This window comes from Mus caroli, unplaced genomic scaffold (assembly GCF_978045245.1).
Source record: "Mus caroli unplaced genomic scaffold, Mus_caroli_1 scaffold_8, whole genome shotgun sequence".
Lineage (NCBI taxonomy): Eukaryota > Metazoa > Chordata > Mammalia > Rodentia > Muridae > Mus > Mus caroli.
The window spans coordinates 110,686,219-110,700,875 of NW_028227263.1; positions in this window are offsets into that span (position 1 = coordinate 110,686,219).

Below are 14,657 nucleotides of genomic sequence, written 5' to 3' on the forward strand. Positions count from 1 at the left end.
AAGCTATTTTCCTCCAACATATCCCAATAGCCTTGTGAGTCTCAGTAACCATGATCTGGGCAAGAAGTTTATGCCTTTGGCTCCACTAACTGGAGCATCCCCCTGCAGGAAGGCTCACTGACTCAAGAGCTGTCCCTCCCTCAAACAACAAGCAAAACTCTCCTCTCTACCTCTCTTGCTTGAGTCACCCAGCACCTTCTAATGAAGTCAGTCTTCACAGATCACCTCAGGCATATGGTTTCACATCTCTGTCATATTTCTCTCTCTCTCTCTCTCTCTCTCTCTCTCTCTCTCTCTCTCTCTCTCTCTCTCTCTCACACACACACACACACACACACACACACACACTTTTAACTATCACTCCCAAACATCAGCCAAACTCTTCCCACAGGGTGAGGGTTGAGGTTCAAACTACCTGGCCAACTCTACTTGCCTTCAGCCAAAGATATCCCGATAAGACCCAATGTGTGTGTGTGTGTGCACTTGCCTAAGTATGACATGTGCAGGTCAGAGGTCAAAATCAGGTGTCCTCCTCTATCACTTTCCATCTTGTTTTTCGGAGACATAGTCTCTCACTCTCTGATCCTGGAATTTGCTGCTTTGGCTAGGCTCCCTGTCCAGCAAGTTTCCGGAATTCATTTGTCTCTGCCCCGTCCTTTCCCAGCTCCAGAGTTATAGACACATGTTACCATGTCTGGCTTTGACATGGCAATGAGAATCGAACTCAGGTCCCTCAGGTCTTCATACATGCACAGTAGGTACTTTACCCAGTGAGCCATCTCCTCAGTCAGCTATATGTAATTTTTCCCCTTGGGAGTTTGATGGTAAGGATATTTTTTAATGTGTGTGAGTGTTTTGCCTGTATATGCACCACCTGTGAGTCTAGTGCCTATGGAGGCCAGAACAATGTGTTGGATCCCTTGGAACTAGAGTTACAGATGGTTGTAAGCTGCCATGTAACTGTTGGGAACTGAACCTGGTTCCTCTGAAAGAGCAATAGGACTCTTAACCACAGGGACATCTCTCTGGCCCCAGTGGTAGAGTTTGGATCTGAGGATAAAGTGCGATGATAATGCCCCTGGGGGCAGATCACTGTGTCTCTTGTGGCTAATTAGTGATAACACCACTCCTCCCCCCCAATAGCTCTAGCTGATAAGAGTCCACCTCTACTCAGGTGGCCAGGCTATGCAGGGGTTCTTAGCCAACTCAGGTCTGTTTCTCACGTAGCCTTGGCTTGTGTGCTAAGCTGATTTCCCGGCATCGGCTCTCAACCTGAACCTTGATTTAAGGAGGAGCCAGTATGGCTGAATGGGAACGACCTCCAGCTCCTTGGGTCCCCATCTTGCCGGTCTACTCCTAAGCATCCATGTTGTCACAGATGCTGTGATCTTTGCTGCCAGGCTCCTGTTTGCATGTAGTCTGTATGGAATGGGGGGGGGTGCTTTGCAGCTTCATGATGTCACAGCCTGCAAGAGTAAGGAGGCTCAGCAAGCACTGGGAAAGAATATCTCCCTGAACAGCTGTGAGGTTACTCAGAATTGCTGCCCCACATTTACAGCACACACGTGGAGATGGTACACGGCCACTGCTCTCCAGTTGCAGAGAGCAGAGTGAGAAGGCTAACCAGAAAGCCTGCATTCAGATGACCCCTCCCCAAAGTGACCAAGATCTCAGAGGCTGTCTGTACAACTTTCATCAAAATCTCACCCCATGCCCTGCAAGCTGCTTCAAGGTTACCCATCAAGGCTACAATGAGTAAGGCAGGAGACAAAGAATTCAGCCAATGAGATGGAGTCTTACCAACCCTTGGCCATCTTGATGTGGCTTCTCTGCTGGTTCCCTATCTACTAACACTCATCCTCTAGACTCACAGGTCCCTTACTTAGAAAGGATGTCCCAACCACCCAATTTGGGGTCACTTTCTCGATGACAGCCACATTGTACCTTCTGAAGGGAGTATCAACTACAACTGTCACACCAGCTGGAGAATTCCTTGATGATCGCAGTGGTTTTGTGTAGCTACAAACAAAACACCAGAGCGAGCAATATAACATGGGGGAGATTTATCCGGGTTTAGTGTATGAGGGTTTAGTACACAACCTGTTGGCCTCATGTGCTTAGGAGAACAATACGGTGGCTGGAGCTTGTGGGAGAGGAGGCAGAGAACCAGAAATTGACTAGAGCCAGATTAGTGGCTGGCCTTCCGTGACCGACTTCCTCCAGCTCCTTGGGTCCCCATCTTGCCGGTCCTCCAGCTAGGGCCCAACTCTTGAAGTTTCTAGAACCTCCCCCAACAGCACCATCAGCTGTGAAGTAAGCCTTCAGTATACAGTCTCATGGAGACTAGTTTAGATTTGAACCATAACAATTGTATTTTGTACTTGTTTGTTATCTGGGGAACAGAAAGTATGTGTTAGCTACGGGAAAGGACTATGGCTTGCTCTTAGTAGAGCCTCATTGATAACAAATGAATAGCTAAAGAAGTAATAACTGTATTGAATTCTCTCCCAGATGCCTGGATGTTGGGGTCTTGGACAGCCTGAGTCCCATTTCTTGGTTCTGGCTAGTGTTACTGCATTCTGAAGACACTTCACCAATGACATGACTCTTGGAAACAGCTGATCACACCCCTACCATCGGTTCTGAGGCCTTTATGATAAACCAGTTCCAAATAGCATGATGCTCCAGGCTTGCCTGCACACCTGTCCCCTATGGAAATCAATAAACATCCCATTGTAGGTCTGACCAGACCTCACCACTTAAGAAAGCTGCTGCCCACTGCCAATCAAGTTAGGACCTTTAACATCTAAAATTATTTCTACAGAGCAGAGATAGGTATTTGCCCCTTCCTCAATTTCTTCTCATCATGTTTGATTCTCCCCACACCGTTGACAATAGGGAGGGTGGCTAAGATGGTGTTTGAAATACACAACAAATCCTACCAATGTCTAGTGTCAGCACTCCCATCTTTGAACATTGTGTGGCAGTCACAGCCAGGCCTCCAGCTAGCTGGACAGAGCCCTTGACAGTCCAGTTTCTAAACACATGTTCACTACATCACTCCCTCTGGGCTGCACCCTCTTTAGGAGACATAGTCTCCTGGGCATGCACTTCAACGCTGTCCATCTGGAGGAAGATTGATTGACAGATGTGAAACAGCCAAACCGGAAAACAGAAGACACCCAGTTGTAGAGAGGAACAATGGGGGAAGAAGAGGCGAGAAGCTATTTGTTAGGTACTTTTGTGCTGTTTTGACAAAATATTCAGCAGCGCAACTAATAGGAAAACAGGCTGCCCTGAGGCTGAGGAAAGGTGGGAGAAACCTGACCTGCTCTGACTTCTGGCTGGAAGCTTGGCTAGCCTGTTTGATGGAGTTAAGATTGCTAAGTAGACAGAATGGAAGCTTCCTTGTCCTCTGCACATGGTCTCCCCCTTGAGAAACCAGGGGCTTACACTGAGAGAGAGCACCTTCACAGCTCTTGCCTGATAGGGGACATAGAGCTCACTGACATCCCCATATCATACATAACACTCAGAAATCTGAGAGCAGGGGGTCAGCCACAGGGGTACAAGGGTCTGCCTCCATCTCCAGACCACATCAGTGTTCGAATCCCTACCCCAAAAGCCCACAGGTCCCTGGAGGGTTCCCCTGTTTAGATGGAGTTTTCATAAACACGGATTCCTTCATCAGCAAGTTTGAATTTATAAACAGTGATCTTCTCCAGAAAAGCAGCAACGAGGGCTTTTCGATAAAAGTTACATCTCCATTTAAGAAAGAATACATAATTCCATATCCCACTGTCCCTCGAACTTTATTCCCGTTTATGTAGATCTTAATACAGTTATATAGTCGCGGGGCTAGCGTCCCCTCCGGATAGTAATGAGGTCCTCTAGAACCCTTTAGCTGCAATAAAGTATGCAGAAGTTAAATGCACAGATGGAAAAAAATTTGTCTCAATTTTATACTTCTGCAAAATGGTAATTTTGTACTTAAAATGTACAAGATGGATGTTCAGAAATATAGGCTGATAGCCTAAATTATATTTGGTCATAATTTATGTAGTACAGTCCCAAAGAGATACAAAAAGGCAGAGCATAATTTATCTGCTAGAACCAGCGATAGCTTTGCTAAGACTCCCATTTATTCCTTCCCCCATAGTTTCATGCAGCCTCTGTCCTCAGGGCTCACTCCATTTAAGTTCTCCATGCTGCTGTTTGATCACATATTGTAGTCTATAATTTGCCTATCGTCTGAAGCAAATTTAGGTCCCAGAAGTTATGATCTCTACATAGCAACCACTTTATTTGGTAAATGCAAAATATTTATAGCAATATAAAAACCAGATGAAAATAAAATTTCTATAATCATTGCAACATACATGCTTTATCACGGGAGCTCGTAAGACTATTATCGTGGGACTAGCGTGTGGCCTAATACAATTACCTTTGGACACACGTTGGAATTTGCTGATGCTGAGAAACCAAAGAAACTTTTCCTCCAGCAGCTCTTTCATCTTTCTACCAGAAGGAAACAAACATCTGGATAACGGCTCCAGAGGAGATGCCCAAAGAAAATCAGATGGAAGGTGAAGTGGTACCCAGCCATGCAAAGGAGTTTCCGCATAGGAACAAATATGGTAATAAGCGAGACAGCTCTGGACCTGTTCACCTCTTCCAAAGCAGGATTTACCAAGGAGGTAGACAAAACCAAGGTCTAGCAACCACAGTCTTTAAGTCAAAGCCAGTGGCTGCTTACCTTTGTCTGCTGACACAGCTTCTTTGTTCTGTGTCCTTCCTCCCATAGACTTCCCATGCCCCCAACTTCTCTTTGTGTTTAATGTTCCATGGAGAGGTCTGTGGTATTGTGAGACTCTGTCCATCAGCAGCTCCTTTAAAAAGCAATTTGTGAAGCTGGAGAGATGTTCAGTGGATAAAATATCTGCGTGCAAGCATGAGTTCAAATCCATCCCCAGCACCCAACATTGAAAGCAGGGCATGGCAATGGCAGCACACCCCTATAGTCCTGTCAACAACAACAACAACAATATAATGGGAAATCAGGGAAGACATATAACTTTGACTTGCCTCAATGTGTCTAAACACGTCTGCACACACACTAACTACACACACACACAAACCCCAAAAATTCAACTTACTTAAAATTTTGTTCTCTATCAAAAGTGATGTTGTAGAGCCATTTTAATTTCCAAGGATAATCCACTGTTGCTTGATGAGGGTGGAGAGGTGGCGGGACCCCATCAACATCCTCTATGTCTCGATCCTTCCTTTCTTCCAGGGATATGTAGGATTGGGGCTTCACCAAAGTGTTGCACGTCTGGTCTCCTGGAGCACAAACAGAACTTACACCTGGCCCTGTGTCGTTTTGTTAGAAGACACTGAAACATTTTGCTTGCCAATGTCTGCTAATGAATAAATATAAGTTTTTTGTGACTGTGGCAAAAAACACTGTGACCAAAGCAAGTTATAGAAGAAAGCATTTATTTGGTTTTAAGAGGGGTGGGGGAATAAAGGGTTTTAGCACATGGGTGTCCCTATAGCAGCAAGCAGGTGACATGGCTGCAGGAGCAGAAAACTGAGATCACGCCTTCTCAATAACAAGCAGGAAGCACAGAGAAAGAACAGGAATTGAGGTGAACCTATAAACACTCAAAGCCCACATCCAGTGATGTACTCCTTAGAGCTAAGCTGCACCTCCCATAACCTCTCCAAACAGCACCACCAACTGGGGACCAAGTGTTCAAATAACTGAGCCTATGGGAGACAGTGTCAATCAAACCAGCAGAGAGGCAGAGACTGTGGGGAGTAGGGGGAGGGGCGCGGGGGAGGGCGGGGAGGTAGACGAGCCCCAGATAGAAAGGAGCACTTGATAACTGGAAGAGACAACTTGTGGCCAGTCTCAAGTGCTTATGAGCAGCCTTCGCATCTACACACTGCACAAATAGCCCCTCTGTTTCTCCTCGACATCTTCCAGGGGTCCTGTCCATCTCTTCCACGTGAGACATATTCCAAAGAGAAACCAGGCCCAGAGAGGTCACCCAGTGGAGTCACTGGTAGAGGTGAGATTCACATGTGCAGTCCCTGGACTCTTCAAACCAGCAACCTCTCTCTCTCTGCCACACACCAAAGCAGGGCTGCATTTCTCAAGGTACCTGCCTGGACGTATTACTCCTCCATCTTCAGTCCTCGCTCCCTGCCACCCCAGCCCCCTTCCATCCAGCCCTCAAGGTTGCCTTTAGCTGAGTGAAGATGAAATAACACCTCAGATACATCTCTACGATAAAAACTTCAACGGGAGCCTCATATATTTTGTGGATACTAAAGATCTTGTGGCTTTTTGAAGACGGGTGTTAGTATTAATCATGGCAGTGGCTGGGAGTGGGGGGGGGGGGGGTCAGATTATTTCCTCAGCATCCACTTCCTTAGCAGTCACTCAGGAGTCACAGTTTCTGTGAGCCTGGGTGGCCAGGCTCCCAGCCAGCACCCAGCTCTCTGTACATGTTTGCTCTTCTTTCTTAAGACTCTTCTGCTCTTTCAGTGTACGAAAGCATCCCCACTTAGCATCCTTCCACCCAAATATGCTGAAGCAAGAAAAAAAACATATGAGTAAACACGTATTCGAGCAGAATTCTGCTGAAATCCAAATATTATTCAATGAGGTCTATTTTAAACATTGTTTCTATCATGCAAAACTCAGAAAGAAGGGAGAGGAGAGGAGAGGAGAGGAGAGGAGAGGAGAGGAGAGGAGAGGAGAGGAGAGGAGAGGAGAGGAGAGGAGAGGAGAGGAGAGGAGAGGAGAGGAGAGGAGAGGAGAGGAGAGGAGAGGAGAGGAGAGGAGAGGAGAGAGAATTAGGATCCAAAATAGATGTACAGAAATCAGGAAGGGAAGGACAGAAGAAATAAATAGGTCTTGTTTATCCTCCAATTTTGTAATTATTTAAGACCAAAGCCAGGCCTGGTGGCACATGCCCATCATGCTAGCGAGCTACTCAGAAGGCTGAGCAGGAAAATAGCAAGTTCAAGAACTGCCTGCACTACAAAGATGAGTTCAAGACCAGGCTGAACAGTTTACTAAGACCCCATTTCAAAATAAAAAATAATAATAATAAAATAAAATAAATTTTAAATGGTAAGTGCTGGCGAGGTGGTTCAGCAGAGAGAAGCATTTGCTGTGCAAATCTGAGGGCGTGAGATTCATCTCTGGACCTACCGAAAGGTGAAGAAAGGAGACAGTGCCTCGGGAGCATCCCTTTAGAGACAATGCTTCAATCCTCATCCTTGCACAGATGAGGATCAGTTAAGTGGTCCTCTGACCTCCGCAGGTGCAAGGTGGCATACCTGTAACTGAATTTACACAAGCATTTCTCTTTCACATCATCATCATCATAATGAGGAGGAGGAAGAAGAGGAGGAGGAGGAAGAAGAGGAGGAGGAGGAAGAAGAGGAAGAGGAGGACTGAGAGTGTAGCCTAATGTTAGAATGCTTGCCTTGCATTTGGGAGACCCTAAGTTCAATCTCCAACAACAGCAAAACTCTCTCTCTCTCTCTCTCTCTCTCTGTCTCTCTCTCTCTCTCTCTGTGTGTGTGTGTGTGTGTGTGTGTGTGTGTGTGTGTGTGTGTGTGTGTATGTGTGTGTGTGATTATACGTGTTCATAAACAGTGAGAGTGGGAAGACCCTTCATGTACAAGGCCCATTCATTTTGCAACTAGAGAAAGTGAGGCTCAGAACATAAAATCGCACATCAGTAAACAAACAGATAGGTACTTATGTGAGTCTCCACAGGCAGCATGTAAACAGTGGTTGTGTTGTCTTCGAAGACAACAGCTATCACCGTCAGCAGGATCTCCAAGGACATGGGACAGAAAGAACCATCAGCGACTAGGTTCCTGGTCTGCTAGCCTGAGATAGGAAGATAGGAAGGCAAGCCGGCAGGGAGGGAAATGGATGGCATCTGCCTTCGGGTTGGCAGTGCCCATCCCTTACTAGGCAGAGATGAGTGGAAGGAACTGCAGGTTGCCTTGGCTCAGAAGCCTCCAAACTAGGCACAGAGGGAGCAGGCTCTTTCCCCACAGATGCCTGCAAATGGCCCCATTGCACAGATGAGTCGGGTATCTGCTCAAGGATATGCAACAATGAGCATGGATATATAGCATCTCCATAGTGATTATGTTAAATGAAGTAACTACTAACTCATCCCCTCAGGGAATTTGGGCTGACATTTCAAGTTGAATTCTGCAAGATGAGATGGTATTTTCATGGAGAGTTTGATGTGTGGGCAGAGCTCTTAGGACCCTAACTAATATATGCTTCGTGGTCCTAGTCCAAGGAGAGGACATAAGCACACAGTCCCGGAGGAGAAGGATTTGAGAGTCCACCCTATCTGCAGGCAAGGGGTTGGGGGGAGTACAACTGTCTCCCCAGAAGTCATCCCAACCCAACCCACGTCCAGCTAGCCTGCAGCCAGGAGCTCAGCTCCATCTGAATTCACAATATTATAAAGTGCCGGGATGTGAAAGGCACACATAAAATCAAATTCTCTTCTATTTTAAGTTGAGTGGTACACGGGTTCCGCTTTAAAACCTAATTTCTTAAAAGTTTTTGAGAAAGGAAAAAAATGTTCCTTCGCAATTGGAATCGAGGTCCCATAAATTAACAAGCCACCTCTCTCCACAGCCATCCGTCCTTCAGTACAGGGCTCTGATGGAAATACTCTTCCATCAGACAACCGCACACTCAGCATCATCCTTCACTGCCTGGAGTGAGGCACCTCTGCCACCGACGACATCGCAAATGTTAATATCGCTCAAATATCAGCCAAAAGGGCTTATTCCTAAGAGCACTTAGCAAACACAAGCTGGGGATAAGGGGGGGGGGGTTGCAGAATGAAACACCCACAAGTCCAAGGGGGAGGGAAAACTCTCAAGGTTTCCTGTTCTGCCTGACCCTCTGTCTCTCCGAGGTGGAGGGTAGAATCATTAACTCCTAGAGACAGAAAGAGAGCCAGGCGCCCTGCCTACTTCACCCAAGGCAGAAAAGAAACTAGCTAAGTATGACCCCCACCTCTCAGGTAACAACAGAGCCTACACACCAGGGAAAAACAACCCCAGCCCTGCCCGCTCACACCTCACCTCTCCACAGTTCATTGTGTGGCCCTGAACTCACAATCCTTCTGCCTCGGCCTCCCAAGTACAAAGATCACAGGAAGAGCCACTGGGCGTGGCTTATTTTCAGTCCTGGTGGGAGGAGCTATAGGGTTGAAGGACAATGGGGCAAGGGTGGCGTGTGGGCGTGTGAGCATATGCTTGTTTACATGTTCCCGCACATGTGTGTCATGGCACTCGTGTGCAGGTCAAAAGAAAACTTTTGGGTGTCAGTTCTTTCCACCGTGTTTGAAACAGGGTCTCTTGGCCACTGTATAAGCCACACTGGCTGGTCCATGAACCTCCAGAGGTTCCGCTTCCTGTCCTCTCTGCCTCCCGTGGCCCCGACGTGGCCACTGAGATTACAGACATTCCTGTGTGTGGCTTTTAAGTGGGTTCTGGGGATCCAAATTTAGGTCAAGCGCTTTTAAGCCACTGAGTGATGCCCCACCCCATGCCCCCATACCACCCCCAGCCCTGCTCCTAGCCCTGGACCTTGAGTCTTGTCTCTCTTTTAACTGCTATCAGAAAGAGCAAAAAGAAGAGCAAAACCCAACACCCTTCCTCGAGCTCCTAAACCCCACGTGTTTATTAATAGACTTGAACTGGGAGGTGGGGTTATTGCGTACATTCGAGCAAAGAGGCAGGCTTATTACCCGCAAACAAGGGGGCAGGGTATTATATACAGCCGAGCAAGGAAGCAGGCTTAGCTAATCTTGGTGGCAGTACTCTCTAGAGGAGCAGTCTTCTGTCCACAAACATCTGGGAAGAGAAAGCTCTGGTGACATTTTCAGCACACACTCTCAACATCTGCACACAGACCCGAGGAAGCCTTCACCATCCGGCAGAGCCCCATCCATCTGGTACCTATTCCCACAGGGCTGAGGCAGCAGTGGTCGTTGACATGGCCGCACCCGTGTCGAACAAAAGACATTTAGTAAAGACTTGACTCTGCCCCTAAAATATATTATATTAATTTTAAAAACTAAATCATGCCTTTGATAATCCCCACACTTGAAGATGAGGCAGGGGGATTTCAAGTCCACACCAGTCTGAGCTGCACAGTGAGTTTCAGGCCAGACTTAGCTATGTTTAGGAAAATGGTTATGTACTATGCTTGAATGAAGAGAAGCCACCCAAGTCCCTCTGTCTCTGTCGTTAGAATCCAGCTTGCTATCTGTTGCTTTGTCTGCCTCTAACGAAAGACTCCATGTCTGGTGACCCCTGCTAGCCACTCAGACCCACAACATTGTGGAGGGTAGGCACCCACTACAAAGAATACTTCTGATTGACAAAAAAAAGAGAAAAAGGAAAGAAAAGGACAAAAAGGAAAAATAGAAAGAAAAATTCTGCTCTGCTCTTCAGCAGGATTTGCCAAAGCGAGAGCACAATCTCTTAAGCCAGGGGTCAGGGAGTGTTGAGTCCCCCAAATTTTGAAAAACACCCCTCAGTTAATGTGACCACAGAGATGAAACTCATAGCAATAAAGTCCCCAAGATCTCAGTGGCCTTGGCCCAGGGACATCAGGATCATGTAAACAAGCCATCAGCCATGACGAGCACCAGTTTCCGGGGGCTGGTCAGGCTGAAGGCTTCACTGTGACAGCTCCTCTTTAGAAAGAACAGAAGTCGTCAAAAGAAAAAAAAAGGGTGCGGGGGTGGGATGGGGGGTGGGGTGGGAGGAGATGCAGCCATAGCCTGAACCCTGACTACCCATCTCAAAACTGCCTAACATGTTTCATTTGGCTTCCAATAATCACGTCCTGTCTGTTACCCCTCAAAGTGTTAAGTAGTGCCGTTTCCTCTGGGGATGTTAAGACCTAGGGTTAACAACTTTCTCTGTAAAAAATTCATAAGGTGCAAACAAACAGCCTCACAGCCCGGTGCCTGGGAGAAGCCAGAGAAGAAGGAACTAAATTACAACTCCCCCCCACACCACCACCACCACCACAACCACCACCACCACCACCACCACCACAACACACCCCCCTGCCGGAGACTTGGCAATTAACTCCAGCTTTGTCAGCAATTTTTTGAAAAATTTGCTAAACACGGGGAAGCCTCGTCCTCGCCATAGGAGAAACAAAGAGGCTGCAGTGAGTCCCCCATGCATTACAATGTGTGTGTCTTACTTCTTAACCAAGCCGCTAATCACGCAAATTATTGCAACTAATTACATCTGAAGGTCTAATTAATTCTTTCAGTACCACATCATTTAGTACGCATTCACGACACAGCACCTGTTTTGAAAATCCTTGCAGTTAATTTGTTTATAAACAAACACAATTTGCATAAAATGTTTAATGAATGGTTTAACCGTTACTACAATACTCCGGGTTTTTGTCCTAGTAGATTGGAGGTCATCAAAGGCCACGAGAAATTAATTTCAAACTATACAAATTAATTTAAAGAGAATGTGTGAATTTCTCATTAATAAAGAAAACATTTCCAACATGTTAATTAATATCTTGGTAACAGGCTAATTACTCACGGTACAAGTACATCTCAAAAGCAAACCTTCAAGATTTAGGGGGCAGAAGGAGGAAGAGGATTTTAAAGGTGTGAGCAGGAAAAGAAAATAACTGCTCAGTTCACACACACACACAAAAAAAAACCCCACACAGCGTTTGATGGTAGTAGAGAATCTACTGGACCATCAATTAGTAGAGAATTTTACTGGACCAGTAAAAGAAGCAACGATGTAACTAACAATTTTTAGTTATCAAGAGCAGGAAACCTGAGAACCACCTCTTTCCTAGGGGCAAAGTTTCTCCCAAGATGACTAGAAAGATGCTTGCCCTCTGGTCGAGACACACAATCAATGTCAGTTAGTATAGTAAGGATCCTGCCTAAGATGTAGGCCATCTCAGCTGTCCTGGTGCCCCCATCCGAACTGTGGCTCCATCTGATGAATCTGCCTTGGATCAGCCTCATCTTCCTCCCAGTAACAATGGAAGGCGAGACACTCAGGCCTCCCCGGAGAAACTAGGGGAGAGCAGAAGAGATTGGCCAGCAGCCAGGCAGGCAGCCAGCACAGCCCTTGCCAATGCTGTCTCTGAAAGACACTCCAGGCCCTCAACTTTGTTCCTGATTTGCGACCATTTTCATATTTGACGAGCACCTGTTGTAAATTTGCTTCTGCTCAGGAAGTAGTCTGATGGTGGGAGCTGGGTGGTGTAAGATGCAGTTGCATGCTTGCCCAGGCTTGGTATTGTCCCTCCGTGCAAAGGCTGATGAAATGGCACTGGGCTCAGACGGACATCTGTCCAGAGCATCTCTGGGTATCTGTCCTGCAGAAATCATACTGCAGGAATCTTCCTGCAGAAAAATTTTCTCAATTGATCTGAAAGTGCATGGTTTTTGTTTGTTTGTTTGGTTGGTTGGTTGGTTGGTTGGTTTGGTTTGATTTGGTTTGGTTTGGGGTTTCAGGGGGAGGTTGTTGTTTTGTTAAGTCTACTGAGGGGGTGTAGGGAGAGATGCAAGGAGGGAGGGGACAGGTATCTTTGTATACATAGGGTGTGGACAAGACAACAGAGACAAAGAGAAACATACATGCAGGGTTCACAGCCTTTTCCAGGACCCCTTAGCTTATTGCCAAGAAAACAAATAAGTAGAATCCCCATTGGACAACTCCAAGGGAAAGCAGAACTGTGCTGGGCCTCCCATTAACCAGATTGGCATAGCATTCTCAAGGAGCCCACTTCCACTCCTTGCTCTTAATGAAGGTCCACAAAGACTGAAGCTGTCCCTCCAACACCCTCACCCTCCTTTCTCAGTACCCCGCACCCCTCACCCCATAGCCCACCGCCAACAAGAATCTTTGTCTTTGAGAGGGTAAAGGCCTTCTGTCCACCTGGATGTCACTACCCCCACCCCCCACCCCACACACACAAAGAGGCCTGGCAGGCTTTTCCTGTAACCCTCAAGCTCCAGGGGTGACCTAGCAAAGTGATGGATTTCAGAGAAAGTCAGGCACTCCCCACTCTTTGCAAATTCCTTCTCTCCCTTCCAAGTTTCCCACCAGCAGCAGGGCTGTAAAAATTCAGTCCTTGAGAGACAAACATTTCATGAGAATGGGCTGTGAGAGGGGAGGGGGGAAAAGCCATCTCACCTCTCTCTATCAGGACACAGATGTAAGAGGCTCTATCCACAAAATGCAAGGACCAGGGAGGGGGAGGGGAAGGGAGGGGAGAAAGCTGCGGGTGAGAAGGGGCGCGGCGCGGCTCTGGGGAGCACAGGCCCTTTTCTACACTGGCTTCTTTTTGAAAATAGTACCAAGAAAGCCGTGCAAGGAATTACTGGAGGTCTCAGCACCACAATCAAGCAAATCTGATGCTGAGGGGATGAGGGCGCCCGGAAGAGGCACTGATGAGGGGAGAGGTGGGAAGGACAGGGTAGCTGGCTCAGAAAATAAATTGCGTCACAGAGTGAGCAAGATGAGGCTCTCAAAATTGAAGGCCAGAGAGCCCTGAAGCATGGGGAACTGCGGTTCACTCCCTGCACACGAAGAGACCACACACACACACACACACACACACACACACACACACCTCAGTTCCCAGAGCAGTTTCTGGGCAGAGCAACACTGCTTCTAAGTATAGAGCTTCCTAACTTCTCTCTAAAGTGATCCGAGGTGCCCCAACCAAAGCGCACAGATCTCACATTTGCAGCCTCTCTCTCCAAGGAAATCATCCCCAGATCTGGACCAGGATTTTCCTTCTCCCTATTAAAAAAAATCACCAGCATTTCACAAATAAAGGCACTCACCGTGTGAAAAATTATCTTTTAAAATGGAGTTAATTTGCATATAAGGCACGGGAGATTTATGGCGAGCAGCCCCGTCCAGTACCACATCTGCCTAGCATCAGCCGTAATTTAGATTGTTTGTGACTGATCTTAAATTCTAAAGCTGAGCGAAGATGAAGTGTTCTGCCGCTGTATTATTGTCAGGAGTCTAAGACTTACCAGAGATTTAGTATTAATCTTATCACAAACACGTCTCAACTTTTTTACTTTTAATATGTACACCAAACCAAGTTCTTTGGAGGAATTTTTCCTCTCGGCAATTATGGGCCTCAGTGCTAGCATGCAAACGCCGGGCTGATTTCCTTCCCAAAATAAGGCGACCGATCACTAGGCCACAGCAGCCCCGGTACATTTTTTCTCTGCTACTTAACAATCAATGTATTCATCATTAAAATCTGAGCCCTGAAGCGATGGTTTTTAGCATATTCTAATGACTAGCGACTTGCAAATTGCCGTGACCTTTCATGTATATTCTGTAAGCACCTTGTTCTAATGTGTACTGTATTTATAGTTTGCCAATACAAACTAGCCAAAGATTGGATAATTACTGTAATCTATTAGCTTGATTGCTTTTCCCTGCTCATTTATAGCAGGTGCCACGCAGGCCATTTTCAAAAGCTGGCCTATCTTTCATCTCCCACGAGCTCAGAAACTGGAGTCTACTCTGTCTTTACACACACACACACACACACA